At 46.4% G+C, this 21,312-nt stretch overlaps 1 protein-coding gene across 2 annotated transcripts in view; it reads left to right on the forward strand.

Moving 5' to 3' along the window:
• Positions 1 to 21,312, forward strand: part of RBM20 (RNA binding motif protein 20) — a 213,455-nt gene that overhangs the window by 71,325 nt on the left and 120,818 nt on the right. The window lies entirely within an intron of this gene.

Genomic DNA, 21,312 nt, shown 5'->3' on the forward strand with positions numbered 1-21,312 from the left:
ATTTATTAATAAACTGTTAATAGTGGCTATTGTTGGAAGCTGGGATGTCAAAGGATTTTACTCTCTAAGTTGGTAGCTCGGCGTTTGAGTTTTTTTTATTTTATTTTATTTTTATTAAATCATAGCTGTGTACATTGATGTATTCATGGGGCATCATTCACTAGCTTCACAGACCGTTTACCAAGTTTCACATACACCCTTGTAAGATACACCGCTGGTGTAATCCCACCAATCCCCTTCCCTCTACCCACCTGCCCCCTGGCGTTTGAGTTTTTATAACAAACAGGGATTATTTTTGTAATTGATGGGGGAAAGAAACAATAAGGGGTTAAAAAACATTCATTCGTTTTTTATTCTGGAAAGCAGTCTTGGGCATGGGAATCTGGGACTCCTATTTATTCCTGAGGGTAAGCACAGAAGTCAGTGAAGTTTAAGAACAGGCTCTGTCTCAAAAAAAAAAGAAATGGCTTGGATCCCAGGAGAGTGTGGCTGAGGGTGGGTGGGACTATTTGTGGCAGAAGCAATGGGTGAGTGTTTGCAAAGTTCGTGATCACTGGGGCCTGGTATCCAATTTTACATGAGGCACTAAAGGTATTTCCTTTCAGGGTCTTGGCTGCCAATTGCTGTGTTTCTTTGTTTCTCTTTTTTTCTTTTGTCTTTTTAAATGCTCTCTTCACTCCTTAATAGCAATCAGAGATGAGTTGCTGTTGGCCAAAGCGACAGCTTGCCTTTGAACCAGGACAGAACTGTCCTGACAGTGTCAGGTTCAGTGTGAGATAAACAGCTTCAGACTTTAAACCCTTGCTGACATGTCATCCCTGCTGTACAACATGGCCTTGCTAATGCCCTCCTGCTGCTCAGGATTTAAATGCTGGGCTCGAGAGTCAAAGAACCCAGGGATGACCCTGGCATTTCGATGCTGAACACTTGCCTGGGGAGGGCAACCCCACAGGCGTGTGGGAGCACTGGAGCAGACTGCAGGCCAGTCTGGGGCCAGCCTGCTCTGGCCAGCCTCTACTTGGCCCCTCTGGTAAAGGGAGTTACCCTGACAGTGGGGAAGGTGCAGCATCTCTTATTTTTCTGTCCGTGTTACCTGTGGGCAGAAATGTTTTGGCTAACGGTCTCCCCAAATCTTAAACATGATTTTAAAAATAGATTATAATTTCAAAAATCAAAAGGCTTAAAGTCGAACCAAGTCAAAGCCCATTCGAGTTTCAGAGAATGTTTATTTTTTGACCTGTGTCCTTTGGAGCCCCAGAGGCTGCTGCGGGGAGGGACGGCAGAGTGAGGGTCCCCTCGAGGGACCTCAGTCCTGCTTCCATCACATCTGCATTGTGTTTTAGGCTCCCAGCTAGCATTTCATAGGAAGAAAGAGTCCATTGCTAAAACACAGCAAGTGTGAAAACCACTGAAGTCCACCAGTTTCTTACTCTGCTGATCTCTTTAGGGCTGATGAATGAAAACAGATACCAAGGCTGGGCACCATGGCTCATGCCTGTAATCCCAGTACTCTGGGAGGCCAAGGCGGGTGGATTGCCTGAGCTCACAGGTTTGAGACCAGGCTGAGCCAGAGCAAGATCCCACCTCTAAAAATAGCCGGGCGTTGTGGTGGGTGCCTTTTGTCCCAGCTATTTGGGAGGCTGAGGCCAGGGGATCACTTAGGCCCAAGAGTTTGAGGTTGCTGTGAGCTGTGATGCCATGGCACTGTACAAAGGGCAATAAAGTGAGACTCTGTCTCAAAAAATGAAAAAAGGAAAAGAAAAAGCAAACATACCAATAGTTAAACTGTGACTATTCTGAACATTTTCTTTTGGATTTGAGGTAGTTTTTAGAATTATAGGTGGTGGCCATGCTGAGGAGGATATTCCTCAATAATCTGGAAACAGTGTCAAAATTCAAATTGTGACTCCAACAACCAAACCCCGGCATAGCATAGCTTGTGGGCTCAGCACTTCCCAGGAGTTCTCGGTCCTCACACAGCCTGGAGGTAGGTCCTATTGTTATCTTCATTCCCTGGCTCCTTTAGCTTTATGTTTAAACAACAACAAGCTGCCCCGTTGGACCTCCTAAGAGAGGTCTATCTCCAGTTCTTTGTCTCCCAGTTAATCCCCCAGCCCCAACAGAGAAAGACTAAGGAGGGAGAGAGAAACTTGCATTTTGGGGAGTGCAGTTTTCTTGGAGGGAAGCTGGTCCTTTGGAGGACAAGGGGTGGGGCTTTCTTTTCCCGAAGTCCCTTGTGAAGACGAGGCCCCCAGCATCTAGTTTCCCAGCTGGCCATCTGCATGGTTAAGACACTCCCTGCTCCCTGCACGGGGGTCCCAGCACAGGAGACAGAGAAGTGGGGATAGGAAGCCCCACCCCGAAGACAGGCCCCACACGAGCTCCTGGCCATAGAATCGTGCAGGAGGGCAGGTGACGTGGAGGCCACTGTCTACTGGGAATGCTGTTTCTTGGGAAACAAGGAGGCCGTTTGTGGGAAGATTGACCTGAGATGTACTGTGTGTGTGTGTGTGTGGCAGGGGATGCAATTTCACAAGGATCCCCTATTGGAGCAGCTCAGGAGAAAGCTCTTGTTAGAGGCACTGAGCCCAAGACCACAGAGAACTCAGGGGTGAGTATGACTGGAGGCCAGAGGATGGACCACTGTCACTTCTTCCTTCAAGCCACCACCACTATGATAGCTCTTTCCTTGCTTGGAAGGAGGGGAGGAAAAGAGCCCTGAATCAGTTATGGGACTGAAATTTTGCAATGACCCAAGTTGAGTCTTAGAAGCCTAAATGAGACTGGATAATTGCAAGTGAACAGTCTAGGAATTAGGTCAAGCTGACTTTAGTCAGCCCTCGCCAATGGAAAAGGCAGAGATGGGGTTGACATAGTGCAGATGGAGCAGTTATGTGACAAACGAAAGCATTCTATGTTATACCCAGTGAACTGAGACTCCCTGATAAGTCTGCCCCCTTTATCGGTCTGGTCTAGGAGAATTGCTCACGTATTCACTCATTCATCCCACAACACTCATGGCCATCACCTGGGTCCTGCTAGGTACCAGGAAAGAAGGAGTCGAGAGTTTTACTAATGTGCTGTCTTCCCACCTACTGGGATTCTGAGTTCCTGGACAGAGATCGTGCTTTTTGTTTTTCTTTTCTCTACCTCTCACCTCTGTTTATGGTTGTTACTCATTTAATATCATAAGCTAATGTTGGCCACAGTGGGAATTAACCCTTTCAACCACACAAAAAGATTTTGGCATTGTTTCAGATGCAGGAAGCTTATGATGTTGGCAACAGTGACATCAAGAGGTGTTAGGATCCGAGTATGGAAATAGCATTTTCCTTTTTTCCCCCCTCCAATTGAATTATTGTGTATTTTCATTAAAATCATGTTTTGTATTATTTTGTATCGTTCTTCCATTGGGAAATGATGCATCCGGCCAAAGATGGTGCTGAGTCACAGCCGATTGTTAGTTAATTGTGTGGCTTTTGGGTAAGTCACATGCCAGCTCCTGTCCTCATTTTTTGTCATCCCTAAGACATGGTATGTGTTTATGTGATAGTAGCAGCAGCAGGAATCAATCCTAGAGAATAGAGCTGAGTCTTCTTTTTTTTTTTTTGCCCGGGGCTGGGTTTGAACCTGCCACCCTCTGGCATATGGGCCCGGTGCCCTACTCCTTTGAGCCACAGGTGCTGCTTGAGAGCTGAGTCTTTTTAAATTAAAAACTACTGTATTTGAGTGTCTAGTGTAATAGTCCAACCCTGACATGAGGAGGCTCTCTAGAGTTTTTCCATCTTTATTGATTGAGTCTAAAAAAAAAACTGTTCTGGGACCCCAATGATTACCTTTCAGTTATGTCATAGGTGTGCACTTTGTCTTCTGCACTCCCCTGAACCTCTCAAGGAACTGTAACAAACTAGTCAACATATGGTTGGGTCAACCTAAGGAACTAGGTCTATTGCACTGATATGTACGTGTGGTGCGTGTCTGGTCTATGAAAATTCGGTCAACTTAAGGAGGTGGTCAATGTGAGGAGGTGATCAACTATGGAGGTCCTGCTGTGATTCTGTCTGACAGAAACTGTGTTGGTCTTTCCTGTAATTCCCCAGCACATCTGTCAGTGTGTCTATACCCTCTGTAGTGAATCTTAAGGTAATCACCAATCATCTCAGGTCATCCCACTTTGGCTTCCACATTGTGTAAATGCCTTCTCTGTCCTCACTGAGTGCCTCAGCTTCCCCTGGGCTATGTCTTGTAATGTTTCTTTTGTTCTTCCCACTGCCTCAATCCTTACTCTTCTGTCTTCCCTTGCTCTTGAGGGCTTTTACTGTGAGAATCACAGAAGATGAGTAGTTGACATGTGGGCTGGACTAACAGGGCGGATGCTTAGAAGTGGATTTCTCCATACCCATGGCAAGTGCCCCAGCCAAAGGAATCCAGACACTTGGATTTTAGGCCTGGCCTGCCACAGATGTGCCCTGTGGTCCGAAGCAAGTTTCTGGCACAGCGTAACACTAAGTATTAGCTAGTATTATAACTGGCGCTGGTTATTAGGTAACCTTTCTGGGTCTCAGTTTCCTCCCAGTTAAGTGAGGGCCAGGGTTGGGATGATATCCTGAGTCCTGTCCACTCTCATTCTAGGTACAGTAAGATAAAATTAGATAATAGCCCTGACTAGGGCAAAGGGAATGAGGATAGAGAGGCTGGCTGGTCCCATCTGCCGCTGTGCTTTGCAGGGGCTGCAGTCACAGCCACAGTATGGCCATCCAGGCTCCTAGGAGCTGCTGGAGGAGCAAGACCCTGAGAACCCCAACAGTTGCCAAGCCTGGGCACCCCTGGAAGATCACATTACATAAAAGAAGAAACTTCTGCTGCTGCATTTGCTGAGAGACCTGCTGGCGAGAGCAGCTGCTGGCAGCTTTCAGAAGGAGCTGCTGCCACCGGGTGCAGGAACACTCACTGGGAGCTGTGGGTGGCCTGTGACCAACAGGAGCAGCAGATAGAGTGCCAGGCTGGGGAGTCCTTCCTGGTGGTCCTCAGCCTACCAAATCCTTGAGAAGGGACCACATCCAGAGGTCCTCAAACTCTTTAAACAGGGGGCCAGTTCACTGTCCCTCAGACCGTTGGAGGGCCGGACTATAGTTTAAAAAAAAAACTATGAACAAATTCCTATGCACACTGCACATATCTTATTTTGAAGTAAAAAACAAAATAGGAACAAATACAATCACACCGCCTCATGTGCCCTGCAGGCCAAAGTTTGAGGACCCCTGAATAGCCCATCTTCAGGGAAGAATCATTTCCCATTAGTTGACCTCCTTAGAGACTGGTGGTACAGGATGGGGGCTTGAATTGTCACTTGGTCTCAAGTCACTTGGTGGAGGGATGACCCAGAGAAAAAGGATTGCCTCTGTTACAGGGCCTTCCCAAAGGAACTTGAAGAAAATAATATCAGTCATCCAGTAGGCTTTTTGAAAATTCTGTAATAATATTTTCGTTTCTTCAACTCCATCACCCTTTACTGATTAACTCTCAGGTGGTAGTGAATGTTTCTGTCTCCTATCCTCCCGCTGTCTATAGCACTTTTGCATCAGCCGTTTTTACACTCCTTCCCAGACTCGGCTGGAGCACCAAAGGGTGGGTCAGGCCAATTCAGTTCTCCTTTGTCACATTTTACTTGCTTGTGTATGCATCTTAGCCCTCTGCTACACTGAAAGCTCTTTTGTTAAATCATTATCGATTAGGCTTATGAGGCAACCACAAAATCCTGGTGGTAACACAGCAAAAATGTCTTCCTGTTGGCATGTCCCATGTGATCCCCTCTGTTGTTCAGGCTAGAGTGCTGTGGCATCACTTAGTTCACAGCAGCCTCAAACTCCTGGACTCAAGTGGTCCTCCTGCCTCAGCCTCCAGAGTAGCTGGGATTGTAGGTGCCCACTACCACGCCCAGCTAATTTTTCCATTTTTAGTAGAGACAAGGTCTTGCTCTTGCCCAGGCTGGTCTTGAGCTCCTGAGCTCAAAGGATTCTTTCCCCTTGGCCTCCCAGAAGTGCTAGGACTATAGGCTTGAGCCACTGAGCCTATGGCCTTATTGATCACCGAAAAGGGGAAAAGAATTGCACACCAGCAATTAAATACTCAGCCTGGAGGGGACATCACTTCTACTCATAGCTGATTGACCAGAGCTAATCAATGGTCCCTCCTAACTGCAGGGGACCAGGAAGTGTCATCAACCTGTGTGCCCAGAAGAGAAGAAATGCATGAAGATGAGAACTAGATGTCTCTACACAAGCTTTGTCTTATGTTCTTGGCTCTCTCATTGAGTGGAAGCAAAGTTGTCTCAGGAAGTCTCACATTCCTCCTCTTTAAAAGGGGGAGAATGTAAATGATGAAAAATTAAGTGTATATTGCTAATTGTTCAGTTTGGAAAAGACTAGTACTAAGTAGTTTAGATATCCTCTGTGAGATGGTCTCTGCCTTTTCCCTTTTCTAGTCCTGGGGAGGTAGAATAGTAGGTGAGTAATTAGGGGTAAGAAGCAGCCTTCTGAGCAGGCCCTGGACACCTCCATCCAGGGTTTGACCTCCTTTCCTGTTGGGGAGCAAGCCCTGGGACTGCACTACCACCACCCCTGGGCTCCAGAGCACCTGCTTCTCCTGCTCAGTGGGCCTGGTGGGGGCTCACTGACCAGGCCTCGAGCGTGCTGCAGCTGGAATAATTAAAAGTACATGTCTACCTTTATTCATTCAGTTACCATTGAAAACACATGATTTGGGATTGGAGTAATCTTGGTTAGATTACGTCCTCATTTGGAATGGGAGTATAAGAAAGAGTGGTGAGAAGGGGGAAGGCAGTAGGTATTTGAGTTTGCATATACTCGTTGGGTAAATGGCTGGAGTATGGAGTAAAATGATTAAAAATAGGGAAAGTTTAAAGGTAAAACTGTGTCTGTTCTCTGTAATTGCATTTTTAAGCATCAGTTGATTGGGCTTTTTCATCGTTTTTTTGGATGCTGCATAAAGAGAAGTGTATTGGCCATGTTGACGTCACGTTAGTCTTGTCTGTATTCCTTGCCATGCGCCTGCACCCGTGTGGCCGGCTTTAGTTGAAGGCTTCTGGGGACAGAGCTAGCTGCGTGATGCCTGCTCCATTCTCTTTTCACAGCTCCTACTGCAATGCAAAATAAGGTGTTTAATAAATGATGTAGTTGGTGAAGGTAGTCTGCAGGGGCCATCTTCATATATAATTCACGGCACCCTCATACTTTCCTATTCTTTAGAAGTACTGTTGGGACTTTTCGGATCTCATAAATATTCTATCACCTCTCTCCTCTTCCATCTCCCTCCCTCCAGCAAAATTCTATCTGTACAAACTTCATTTTGTTCTAAGGATGATAATCTGCAGGGAACTTTAAGGAATGTGGCTTTCCCTGAGTTCTTGGACGACAGACTCTGAGCACCTTCTTCACGTATATAGGGTTTACTATAGAGGTGAGCTCCATGTCCCCAGCCACCCAGAGTGACACTGAATGTGAGGAGGAGAAAGCACAGGTTTTAAAGTCTCTCACATATGACTTGAATCCCATGTCTGCTATTGACGAGTTGTGCAACATTAAATAGTCACTTCTGATTGGTGGTGGCTTCTGTTGTCTGTTGCTCAGTTTGCCTGTTACACTTTCTTGTCCCTTGTCCCCTGGCTTGGGTTGCACACATATGGAGATACACCTGTGGGGAGAGCCTTCGAATGGAATGTCCGAGTCCGAGGACATATACAGGAAACATTGCGGTAGATTCTGTCACATGGTGTTCCAAGTGGGCCATACTGATGTTACACTCCCACTGGCAGAGTAGGAGAATGGGTGTTTCCTACATTCTTAGTGACACCGAAGCTGAGCGTACTTTAATTAAACTAATCCCCCAGATGACCAACATGAGGCCGGTGGTCCCTGCATAGCCCTCTGAACCTTGGCCAGGGTGGGAATGCTCACTGGTGTCTCCATCTTGTCTTTCCCTCTCCGTCAACTAATATTCACAGTCGTTGCTTTTTACAAATGTGGTTGTTTTTCTTATTGACTTGAATAAATTCTTTAAGCATTATAGATCTGAAGGCCATGCTGTCGCTGTTGTGAATATTGCTTTTAGTTTTGTTATAAATGGGTTTTATTTTGTTTTTATTTTTATCTTGCAAATATGTGTGTGTAGTTTTAGCTTTTGTTTTTGCTTCTCTTTGATCAGGCAGACATTTTCAACATTCATGAATTCAAATCTGTCAGCCTTTCTCTTTATGGCTTCTGAGTTTCATGTCTTTCTTGGGAAAGCCTTTCTTTCTTATCCCAGATTACAAAGAATTTCTCCTATATTTATTTATGTATTTGAAGGTAGATATTTCACCCAGCACCATCGCCTTCATGTTAGTTTTTTCATCTGTGAATGAGGATCATAATATGTACCTCTTGAAGATTCAATGAGATAATATATATAAAGGGTCCTACCTCCCTCTCCCCACTTTTGTCTTACTCTGTTTGGACTGTTATAACAGAAATACTGTAGACTGGGCAGCTTCAATGACAAACATTTATTTCTCACAGTTTTGGAGGCTGGAGCATCCAGGATCAAGGCACCAGGTGGTTTGATATCTGGTAAGAGCCTGCTTTCTGGTTCACAGAAGCTCTTTCTAGCTGTGTCCTCACATGACGGGAGGGGTGAGGGAGCCTCTGGGGCGGTCTCTTTTCCAAGGGCCCTAATATCATTCATGAGGGCTCTGTCCCCATGACGATATCACTTCCCAAAGGCCCCACCTCCTAATACCAGCACACTGGGAGAAAGGTTTCAATAGTGAATTCTGGTGTTGAAGTGCCTCCCCCTCCCCCCCCCCCACTTTTCCGTTTATTGCATGGACAACCACCTTTGTTCATATGGAGTCCTCAGGGCTGTTTCTTTGTTGCCAGAGTTTGGCACAATGTTTTGGAATCCTGTGTCTACCCTGTGTCACTATGCTGAACAGATCCAGCAATCCTGTGTCCACCTGCTGTGTCACTATGCCCGGACAGACCCAAACACTGACAGCAGGTGACCAGCTGCTTCCTGGAAGCACTCAGGCCCTCACACCACATTTTCTCTCTCCTGGAAAGCGACACTTCCCATATCTGCTGTCTAGTCCACATTTTGCAGCACCGCTGTGGGACTAAAACCTGGGTGTCATCCTGGGCATCCTCTGTCTTTCTCCCCACATTCAGTCCACCAGGAAATCCTCTGAGCTCTACTTTCAGATACAGTCAGAATCTCACCACTTCTCGATACTCCCCTGCTCCCACTTGGGCCAGGATACATGGCTTCTTACCTGGATGCCTGTACTGCCCTTCCGCCTTCCCCTACAGCCTGCACTCACTCCCCTAGCAGGCAGAGTGACTCTTTTTTTTTTTTTTTAGGGAGTTTTTATTTATTTATTTATTTATTTATTGGTTTTTGGCCGGGGCTAGGTTTGAACCTGCCACCTCCGGCATATGGGACCGGCACCCTACTCCTTGAGCCACAGGTGCCGCCCGGCAGAGTGACTCTTAAAACAACTCTTACGCAAGTGCAGTCATTTCCCTCCACTCAAAACCTTCCAGACCCCCCAACATTCTCAGAATAGAATCCATAGCCTGGGATGCCCTCCCTGACCTTCACCTTGGTGGTGATTTCTCCCTAATGCTCATCCCTCTGGGCACCATGGTCTTCCTTGGGTATCCCATGGCCTTTGCCCCCTGTCGTCTGCAGTGCTCACGGCCTTCTTCATGCAGACACCTGCTCAGTGGGCTGACTGAGATGCTGTCCCTGGCCTTCCTGGTGTCCTTACCCCCCCACTCTGTCCACTTGGACCTCTTCTCTTCTTCCGCCTCCTTCTCAGCACTTACCATTGCCTGGCACGTTGTACATCTATTTGTATATTTTTCTGTCTTCTCCACTGACATGTAATTTCCAAGAGAAAAGAGACTTTGTTTTGTTCTCTGCTGATTGAATCTCCAGCTCCTAGAGCAGTGATTTTCAACCGGTGTGTCGAGAACATTTTTAAAGATCGTTTTCAAAATTATTTTCAAAAGAAATTCAAAGCAAGGTAAGTATGTTCATTTTTTTAATTCCTTTTGATCAACATAAGTGTGCTGCAAAAGTTTATAGGTTCAAGTGTGCCATGAGATAAAAATCTTTGAGAAACACTACCCTAGAGCGATGTCCAATGTTTAGAAGTCCCCTGCCTATTTGTAGAACGAATATGGAAACATCAAACATGGACTGGTTCTGATGAGAGCTGTGCCTGCTGTTAGACCCAAGCGGGCAGTGTGAATGTTTGCTCTCGTTAATGCTATTTCCTGTGGGCTCGGGTGAGTTCTGCCGCAGACAGGTCTGTGTGTCTGTCAGTGTTTGGGGCTGTCTAGGCATGGTCACCCCAGCAGTAAATCACCGCTGCACAGACCATGCCTTTTCACATGACCAAAGGGCAAATCAGCATGCTCTTCTGCAGCCTTCCGAATTGGTGTCATCTTCAAAAACAACTTGTGGTTTCCGGCTCTAGTTTTGCTTGTGAAAGCATCTCCCTGCTTCTCATGAGACATCTTAATGTAGCCGGGTATTCAGCTCTCTCTGCACCTTCTCATTTCACCAGGCTATAAAAATGAAGGCCGAAAAATAGGTATGATAAGCAGATGAAGGCCATTAATTGCAGAGCTTCCCACCTTCACCTACACCCCAGAGCCGTCTCTGGGGAGACTTGTTCCTAAGCCTCCTTAGGCACCTGCCCCTGTCCGTGTCTCTGACCACTATGTTTTCTCTGCTTTTGATTAATCGGGAGGGGGAATGTTATAGTTTAGAGCAGTGGTTCTCAACTTTCCTAATGCCTCCTAATGCCGTGACTCTTTAATACAGTTCCTCATGTTGTGGTGACCCCCAACCATAAAATTATTTTCGTTGCTACTTCATAACTGTAATTTTGCTACTGTTATGAATCATAATGTAAATGTCTGATATGCAGGATGTATTTTCATTGTTGCAAAGGGGTTGCAACCCATACATTGAGAACTGCTGGTTTAGAGCAATTAAATTAATTGTGTCAGAAATGACTGTTTCTCTTGATGGCACTTTTTTTCTATACAGAATTCCCAGCTCTTAGTTGCTATCAGTGTTTAATTATGGTTGTTAGGCAAGACTATTTGAAATGATTATCAGGAAGTTGTACTTCTAGAATAATAGCAGACATTGTAAAAAGTAATTTTAAAAATATATTATTTTTTTTAAAAAAAGTAGTTTTGGGTTCACAGCAAAATTAACAGGAAGGTACAGAGATTTTCCCTATACCCTGTGCCCCACCCGACGTACAACCTCCCCCGTTACCAGCACCCCCCAGCAGAGGGGTGCAATTGTTATGACTGATGCACCTACATGATAAACTGTGATCACACAGAGCCTAGAGTTTGCATTAGGGATCATTCTATGGGCTTGGACAAATGTGTAATGACGTGGATCCACCCTTATAGTATCACATGGATTAGCTTCACTGCCCTAAAATAAAAATCGAATTTTAATTACATAAATAATATGTGAATGCATTCTCCTTTAAAATGTTAATACATTGCATATAAAGCTAAAATCTTTATTTCCTACCACTCAATCCCAGATCTGGCTTCAGAATCATTCATTGTTATCAGTGTTTGCACCCTTGCATTTGTGCTTGGAGGATACTTATTATACCTCTGGTACTATACCCTGGAGCCCTGGAGCCGGGGCATGTGCTGCTGGCCCACGTAATCTTCCCAGCAGCTCTAGAAGGTAGGGGAGGTGAGTACATTTTTTAAATAATAGCTTTATTGAGCTATAATTAACATATCATTAAAATCACCCTATAAAAATACACAAGTCAATGGTTTTTATATATTCAGAGCTGTCTGTCCATCAGTATGAGCTAATTCTGGAACATTTTTATACCCCCAAAGAAACTGCTTCTCTATTGGCAGTCATTCCCCACCCTGCTTTCCCTGGTAACCACTGATCTACTTTCTGTCTCTATGGATTTGCCTGATCTGGACATTTCATATACATGGAATAACGCTGTATGTGGCCTTTTATTTATTTTTACTTTTTAGAGACAGTTTCATTCTGTCACCCTCGGGAGAGTGTTGTGGCATCACAGCTCACAGCAACCTCCAACTCCTGGGCTTAGGCGATTCTCTTGCCTCAGCCTCCCGAGTAGCTGGGACTACAGGCACCCACCAGAACGCCCAGCTATTTTTTTGTTGCAGTTTGGCCGGGGCCAGGTTTGAAGCCACCACCCTTGGTATATGGGGCCGGCGCCCTGCTCACTGAGCCACAGGCACCACCCTGGATGTGGCCTTTTATGATGGCTCTTTCACTTAATGTAATGTTTTTAAGGTTTATCCATGTTGTAGCTTGTACCGGTACTTCATTTCATTTTTTTCTGGCTGAATAATATTCCATGGTTTGGACAGACCACATTTTGTTTATCCCTTTGATGGCTGATAGGCATTTAGGTTATTTCCTCTTTGGGGCTATTATGAACATTCATGGGCAAGTTTCCGTGTGGACATGTTTTTAGTTCTCTTAGGTAGACACTACCCAGAGTGGTTTTGTTAGGTCATGTGGTAACTGTGTGTTTAAAATTTGGAGGAGCAGTGGACTGTTTTGCAAAGCGGCCACACCATTTTCCAATGCCACCAGTAACGAACAGGGTTTTCTTGATTCTGTTTCTGAGGTGTGGGAGGGATCATTGGCTCACTGAATCATGTTTGAGTTGTGAGTGGAGAGGAGGGGTCAGTTATTCCTACTGCCCAGCATCCCTCCATTGAATCTGCAGCTCCTCCTCCTAAATAGCTAGCTTCAGAGGTACAGTATGTCCCTGCAGCCCCCCCTGTGGGGGGGTCACAGTGTCACCCTGATAGAGGTCTAGCACTTCAGGGCATAGAGAAGGCACATTCATTCTTTGCAGCCAAGGCAGATGTTTTTGCTGTCCACGAGTTATCTGAGGAGTCAGAACAATAGGTAAGGAAGACAGGATTACTATTGTCACCAAAAAGCATTTATCAAGCACCTGCTGTGAGTGTACCAGACTCACTACGGGGGTGCATGGCAGCCTTGGCTCTGGTCTGCTACATCCTCCTTGGCAACTTGACCCCTTGGACTCTGATCACACGCTGAGCATGTGCTGGGTCTTTAGGGGTAAGGCCCAATCTTTGTCTCAAGAAGTTTGAAGTTTTTGAGTAGAGAAATGGGTGGGCCACCAGGTTCCTGCAAAGTGCACTGTGACACTGTCCAGAAAGGGACACACCACTCTGAACTTGGGCAATCAATGGCCTTTCCCCTCTGCACTACAGGAAAGTCATTCTAACTCTGTTTAATTGACAGGATGCCTTTGAGTAAATGAGCGCCAGATGTGAATGTGCTGGTCGCACTAACATCTTGGGGTTGGAGATCCTTCTCAGGAGCTGATGAAAGCTTTGGACTTTCACCTCAGAAAAATTACTCTCGAGTGCACACTTGAGTGATTTTGAAAACCATTACAATTTCCCGGTTTTTATGGACATCCTGAAACCATCCGTGGACCCCTGCAGGTTAATAACACCTGTTTCAGAGCTTATCTCCTGAAGGGTGTTTTTTGTTTTTTTTTTTGTTTTTTTGCAGTTTTTGTTTGGGGCTGCGTTTGAACCCACCACCTCTGGCATATGGGGCTGGCGCCCTACTCCTTTGAGCCACAGGCACCACCCCTGAAGGGTGTTTTTTAAAGACCAGATTAATTCCTATTACTATTAATAATTAAGAATACCATGTTTTCCAATTATTTCTATGTCCAAAATCTTTCTCCTTAAAAACTCATCTGCTGAATGTCCCTTATACCTACATAGTATCTAGAGCTGTGAACTCTAAGGGTAAAGCAAAAGCAAGGTGGTCTGATTGGCCAGAATTTTCTTCTGCTCTTGTGTACCTGTATACTATAAGATAAAATGGAAAACAATTGCAGAGGAGCAGACTTTAAACAAAATACAAACAAAGCCCATAAATCTGGATTTGGGGCCTGTATTTTTGGGGGCTGCAGAGCCCTCAGAGCTGTTGGAAGGGGCAGCGTTAAATCTGCTGCTCTTGTAAAACTAATTTTATGGCACATAGCTGGGATGGCGTGTGTGTAGGAAGGCAAAGACATTGGTCACGCCAGGTTCCCCGAGACAGGAGCAGGATTGACAGCCACAGCTTGGTCTCCAAGCCGGGGTGGAATCTGCTGCGTGTGCAGCCTCCTTCCCGCCCCCGCTCATCCTGGCAGGCAGCGGTGCTGGGAAACTGCACCCCATCCCCATCCTGGGGGCAGATGTGCTGCTGGCTGGGCACCCCCATCTCTGCTCCTCTGACGTAGCTGCTTGGCCAGACTCTCCCTGTCAGTGGAATGTCCTGACCCAGGAGGCATTGCATCATGGCCATCTGACCTCTTGCTCCTGATGGCTGCTTTGGCTGTGGCCATGAAAGGGCTGAGGTTTAGGGCTGCTGGGGGTGTCTCTGTCCAAGATGGCCTGTCTCAGAGTTGGAGATGATAAGGTCACGATCTCACTCGGCATCTATACAGCATCATATTTTTTTCCCTACTAAGGCACGTTCTAAGGTCTCCCCTTCTCCTCTCATGGCATGGGCTACCATTCAAGGCATCAGCGTTGCCCGAGGCTCTCTATTTAACTTGTCTTCCACTCAGCCCAGAGATGGAGGCAGGACCACTGTGTGCCCTCGGGAGAGTGTCACCGGTGTGCCGTGTGCTGATGAGCCCCTCTTCCTCCACCAGCTGGGTGTGGGGTCATGGACAAGTGGTGGCCTGTCCACATATTCAGTCTCTTGGTCTGTGAGGAGGGACCAGCACCTCCTTCTCTGGATTTACCTGAGGATGAAATGACATTGCAGAGGACTACAAAGTTTAGGGGTTCCTGAGACCATCCTTACTTCAGACACTAATTGTAAGTTTAGGGGTCCCCCAAGACTGCATTCAGGTGAGGTAATTTTTAGAAAGGCTTATGGAACTTACTGAAAGCTATTATAGTCACAGTTGTAATTTATTTCAGCAAAAGGATACAAATTAAAATAAGCCCAGGGCAGAGTCCAGGGAAGCTGCGCACATGGAACTTTCTTGTGGTTTTTGGCCGGGGCTGGGTTTGAACCTGCCACCTCCGGCATATGGGACCGGCCCCCTACTCCTTGAGCCACAGGTGCCGCCCCTGGAACTTTCAATTGTCCTCTCCCAGTGGAACTGTGCAAGGACTAACTTCCAACAATAATACATGACAGTCCACACGAATAGCATCGGCAGCTCCCCTCAGCCTTGGGGTCCTGAGTTTTCACTGGTGTGGACATGGTTGCATGGCCAGTCTCAGGTCCAGCCTCACTGCAGGTGAAGCTGATGGCACATGGCTCAGGCCCCCCCCCCCCCCCACATAAATCACATTGTTGGACTGGCTGGCTGGCTCAGGCCCTCCACTCTCGTCTGGCAGGACAATCCAAGGGCTTACAGACCGCCTCTCAGAGCCCAGGGAGGGCAAAGCCAGACTTCTTTGTGGGTAAAGCTAATTCTTTACTAGACAGGGACAGTACTTTAGGCACTACCTGCTGTATGGTGGACTTCAGTGAATTGGTGGTATAGTGCTCATTTTATTTATTTATTTATTTAGAAACAGAGTCTCACTCTGACACCCTGCGTGGAGTGCTGGCCATCATCATAGCTCACAGAAACCTCAAACTCTGGGCTGAAGCTATTCTCCTGTTTTCCTGCCTCAGCCTCCCAAGCAGCTAGGACTGCAGGTGCCTGCCTCAATGCTTGGCTAGTTTTTCTTCTATTTAGTAGAGACTGGGTCTTGTTCTTGCTCAGGCTGGTCTCAAACTCCTGAGCTCAAGCCATCCATGTGCCTCAGGCTCCCAGAATGTTAGGGTTATAAGTGTGAACCACCACACCTGGCCTCTTAGTGCTCATTTTTATGCCCCAAGGTCAAGGTCTGGTGGGTTAAATTTTCTTTCTTTTTTCCCTCTCTCTTCTCTTTAATTATGTCTGTGGCTTTGGGAGAGTGTCACTCGTCTTGCCTACTTGGTGTGTTTTGGTAAATAATAATGCCTCTTGTTCAGGTGGTTCTTTACGCCTGTCAGGCTCACACCAACCCAGTGAGGTGGGGAGACAGGTGTCACTGTCCCAGTTTTACAGGTGAGGCGGCTGATGGCGATTCAGCAAGCCTCCTATGACGAGTGTCAGGACTGACAGTCAGCCATCCCTTGGTATCTTTCCACCTCTTTCTGCACCCTCCCCGAGCGATGCCGCTCTGTTTGTGGGCACAGACTTTAGCTAGTTCAGGAGCTGGGTTTACATCCAGTCCCTCAGCACCCAGGCTGTGTGATCTTGGGCAGATCCCTTCACTACTTCCATGCCCGACAGGACTTGTCTGAACCATGTGAGATGAAGTGGGTTAACAATGCTGTTAGCCAGTATAGAACAGTGGTACTAACCATAATACTTATTCATTGTTATTAATATTGCTACAGCAAAGCCAGCAATGACTTCTTTAAGCATTCTGATAATTGTTTAAGACATTCAGAATGAGAAACTATCTTGACTATAAAGAAGGAAACTTGTAGCAAAATCATTAATCCTTTTTAAGAACTACCGGATAATTATTTTACAAAATTTAAAAAATATTCTCTATGAGATAGCCAGCTTTTTGTAAAATTTTGTAAAGGCACATTTAACTGCAATTTCCCATTTTCCCCTATGTCTAGCACGTTTGGGCCACCCTGTAGTCTATAGAATTCGTTGCTCCCAGAGTTCCCTCCTGTAAGGGGGCACCTCTGCCTTCAGCTTCTGGTGCGTGGGCGTTTCCTTCTGCCTTTCTTGCCTCTCTTCACCTAGTGAACCCTGATGCTTCTTCAATCCCAGCAACTTTCTGGCCTCAATTGGGTTCGCACCCCCTTTTTACCCTTCCTTTGATGTGTTTGTCGATTCACAGTTTCACAATTTGATTAATATCTCTTCTGCTTCTCTCAAAGGCAGACGCTGAGAGCGTGTCTCCCAGAGTTGGCACATTGCTGCCTCATGTGTGCAAACCTAAAAGCCACCTGGGACCTCTTAGAGCTCCCAGGGGTTGATTCCCACCCAACCTCATCATCGTGGAGGACACTGGCCTCTGCACCCTGGCTGCAGTGCACCTGTTAGTACCCAACCCAGGACGCTGGGGGCCTCCAGACGCACTCCCCTGACATCCTCTCTCTGAGGAACATTAACGTTATTTCCTCTCCTTTTTAAGACTAGTTCTCATTTCCAACTTTGTTCTGTCTGCTAGTTCTGCATTCTGCCTGGGAGAAACAGTCCCTGGATAAAAGACAGGTGATGTGGTTTCCCAGGACTCGTGTCCTCCTGCCTTTGCATTAATGCAGTGGTGCCAAGGCCAAGTCTCTGTGGCAAAGATTTAAGAATGTGCACATTGAAGCCCCCCCTAATTTTAGCCTCATTCATCCTGGTCGGAGTTCCCCTGACCCCCTTCCCTGGCTGCCGACCTCCAGAATACCCACACCAGCAGGCAGCTCCCGGCCTTCTCTAGCCTAGGAGAGGGAGGTGGCCTTGTGCAGACTGTGGAGTCAGAACATGTGAGGCTCTCCTTTTGGCTGTGCCGTTAACACATGGCCTTGAATAAGCTTTAATCCCCTGAGAATGCTATCTGTAGAATGGGAAGAGTGCTTGACCCATGGTTAGACCTGAGACCACGCCAATGTGTTCTCTTCAAAACTCATCATAACGGGAGGGAATGTTCCTTCTCTAACTTTTCCCAGACTCCTGAGCAAGGACATGTTGCTCTGAGGCCCGTGCCTGGCATCTGCCTTCCCTTGCTCCTCTCCTCTTCCTAATTAAACAACACAAGGGCAAAGTCATGTGTGAGAGGCTGGCAGGCCGGTTGTTCTGGCTTCTTCCTTCCTCCCCATGCGCCTAGTAGAAGTGCCCAGTCCATCCCCACACCCTGCTCAGAGCACGGATGCTGAACCAGTGGCCTCGTGTGGCCCCTGTTTGAAACCAGGGTGCCAGATCTGTTCTTTAGCACGTGTGGCTTATAAGCTTTATGTAGAACTGCTTCAGTTCAGTATGTCCAGCCTTTTATTTACTGATGAATGTGAGTTTGACGTATGAAACTGTTCTGTTGTAGCCTTTCTTGGAACGAAAGGTAATCTTTGCCCTCCATACTGTGCATGAGGCCAGTTCTCAATCTTCAGGGGGTGGTTGTGGTCCATGTGGGCAATGACCAGGCATCTACCTCCCTCTGTGCCCGCCCTAAAATTCAGATAAAAACCAAGCAGCAAAGAAGCTGCTCATTTCCCTGCTCCATTCCATTCTGCAGGCAGAATGGGGACCGAAGACCCCATTCTTGGCAAAGGAAAACACCCCCAGAAAAAGGGAAAAATTAAAGAGTAAGCCGAGTGAGTTAGAACAAAGGAGAGTCAGTTAGTTTACCTTTAAACCAGCCACTGCTAAATTTCTTATCTGAGCAAGTTTCCTGCTTTTCCTAGAGCTCTGACCTATTGAGGGATACAGCTTACTAACACCCCCGTTAGGTCTGTAAACACTCTGAGGAATCATGGCCACAGAAGATGCTGTGGCAAGGCTTAGAAGATACATGAACTAGGCCTTTTCCTGCCCAGTACACAGTCAAAGCAAATATTCATTGTGAAGATTTGTATTTGGCTGGGGCAGAGAATAGCTTGAACCCTGAAATACGGGTAAGAGGACTTATATCCCTTATCACAGAGGAAGACTCTCTGTGGTGGTGATGAGAGGAAAATTCCTCTCTCCCACCGACTCTCCAGAGGAGATTGATGCTAGTGGCGTTTTACTCCACAGTGAACTGGCAGAGTTTAACACCTCCCTAGGAATCTGTGTCTGTGACCTCAGACAGGAGGCTGCCCACACACAAGGCTCAGGTTCCTGATTTCTCAAGACTGTTCAGACCCTTAAAGTTAGTGATTACAGAAACAATAGGAGCTGATATGCTCACTCAGAGAAACTGCTGGCGTTTTTGTTCCCTTCCTCAGCTTACCCTTCGGGCTAATGAGCAAATAGATGTCAATAAAAGCTGAGTGGAACTGACACTCGGGGGCTACCACAAGTGGGTGGTGGTCCCCTGAGTTCCCACCCTTGAAGATTCTGTTCTGTGTCTTGTCTCTTTCTTTCTCATCGTTTCTAACTTTATATTTCTTCAGTCGGTCACCGCCAGATCCACAGGTCTTTAACAGGCCTTTCCCCCTCCCCCCACCCCGGGGCAGGACCCTGGCACATTCCTCGTGGGTCGGTCAGTATCTCATTTGCTTCCTTGGTAAGCAGTCCGCACTTGGTCTGAAGGAGGGGAGCTGTGTGATCTCACATCTGTACTCTAGGTCACAGATGGGTTCTGCCATATCCTGTTTCTTTCTGAAAAATCCAGGAACTTACCTCTTTTACCTAAATTTATAAATCTGCTTTGGTTACAATTCTATCATTTTCGTTTTTTTCTTTCTTTCTTTCTTTTTTTTTTTTACAGTTTTTGGCTGGGGCTGGGTTTGAACCCACCACCTCTGGCATATGGGACTGGCGCCCTACTCTGTTGAGCCACAGGCGCTGCCCCTTTATCCTGATTATTAAGATGATTTTTCGGGCTTGGCACCTATAGCTCAGCTTGGCACCTATAGCTCAGGCTTGGCACCTGTAGCTCAGCAGCTCAATACACTAGTGTTGGTGAGTTTGAACCTGGCCCCAGGCCTGCCAAACAACAATGACAACTACAACAAAAAAATAGCCGGGCATTGTGGCAGGCACCAGCCTGCTACTTGGACTCCAGCTACTTGGGAGGCTGAGGCAAGAGAATCGCTTGAGCCCAAGACTTGGAGGTTGTTTGAGCTGTGATGCCACGGCACTCTACCAAGGGTGACATAGTGAGACTCTGTCTCCAAAAAAAAAAGACGATTTTTTTTGGCAGTTGTCGTATCCTGAATTTGTACAGAATATGTCCCCACCCCTTGTTTTGTTACCTAGGCTAGCTCACCTTAAATTTTTCAGAGAATCTGCTAATGGAAATGAAAATTCTTGTGTTCGACTTCCAAGACAAAAGCTACATTTCTTTGTCTACTTCAGGGTTTGGGCTTCTGCAGGAATTTTCCTTAGTTCCACACCGAGATTGTTTCTTCAGCAAAATGTCATTGTTTTGCATTGTCATAAGATTCAAGGTATAAATCTGGTCTTTTAGCGTTCTCACCCAATTGCACTTGGCATTAGATTCCTCTCAATCCCGTGCACACACCAATGTCATGTCTACAGCCATTTCTTGCTGCTCAATTTTCTCACCTGTTCTGTACCTTCTGACCTATATTGCCACTGCTGAACTGAATTAATAATCATGCTTTGCTTCTGATCTGATGTTCTTACTCCTGGCTTTTTCCTCTTTCCAGGGTATTTTTTCTACAAAGCAGCTTTCAGTATTTCTATGGCAATCTGGTCAACTTATATTTTCAACAGCTCTTGTCTCCATTTTCTCTGAGTCTCCCTCCGCTCTGCCCTGCGGTTTGTGTCTGAGAGGTCAGTGTTGACTTTCTTTGCCCAATGCACTGTTTGTTACTCATAGTTCTTCCCAGATTCCTCCGTGCTCTTTCCTATGAGGATGAATTCTTATGAAGACAGGTGTTTCTTTCCCTCGTCTCCCAGATTTCTTTTAAGAATTTGGGGGAAATTTCATTTCCTCATCAGATAATCTCACTTGCCCACCCATCCTGACACTGACAAAGGCAAAACCAGGTTTTTGAGGGCAGATTCCGTTTATTCCTCTGTCCCCAGCAATTGAGGTTCTTCTTTGATAAGTTCTGAAATCATTTCTTAAATTTCTTTCCTTTCCCAAACTCTAGTTTTTTCCTCCTGGGTTTCAGGGGCCCTCTAGGCTGAATAGAAGTCACTGACAAGTAAAGTCTCTTCTTGCTGCCCACTGACACCCTATTGTTGGATTCTGGGGCAGAAATTCTGCAGGGAAGTTTCCTCTCTTTTTTCCACCCTGAGAAGACTGAGACTGTGTCAAGGATGAGAACTTGGACTTCGAGTCTAGAAGTCTCAGAACCTCATTGGAGACCACTGACCTTGCTGACCACTGGGACTATCACCAGCCTGCTGGGTTCCCCATAACAGACTCCAGAAAGCCCCCAGGCAGCAGGATCTATACTGACTAATCTCAGTATTATCAGGATGACTCTCCGGGCTCCGAAAATCTCTTTTCATTCTCTTTAATATTTTCCTTATGGAATCAGTTCTCATAGGTACCG

The sequence above is a fragment of the Nycticebus coucang genome, chromosome 3 (assembly GCF_027406575.1).
Source record: "Nycticebus coucang isolate mNycCou1 chromosome 3, mNycCou1.pri, whole genome shotgun sequence".
Lineage (NCBI taxonomy): Eukaryota > Metazoa > Chordata > Mammalia > Primates > Lorisidae > Nycticebus > Nycticebus coucang.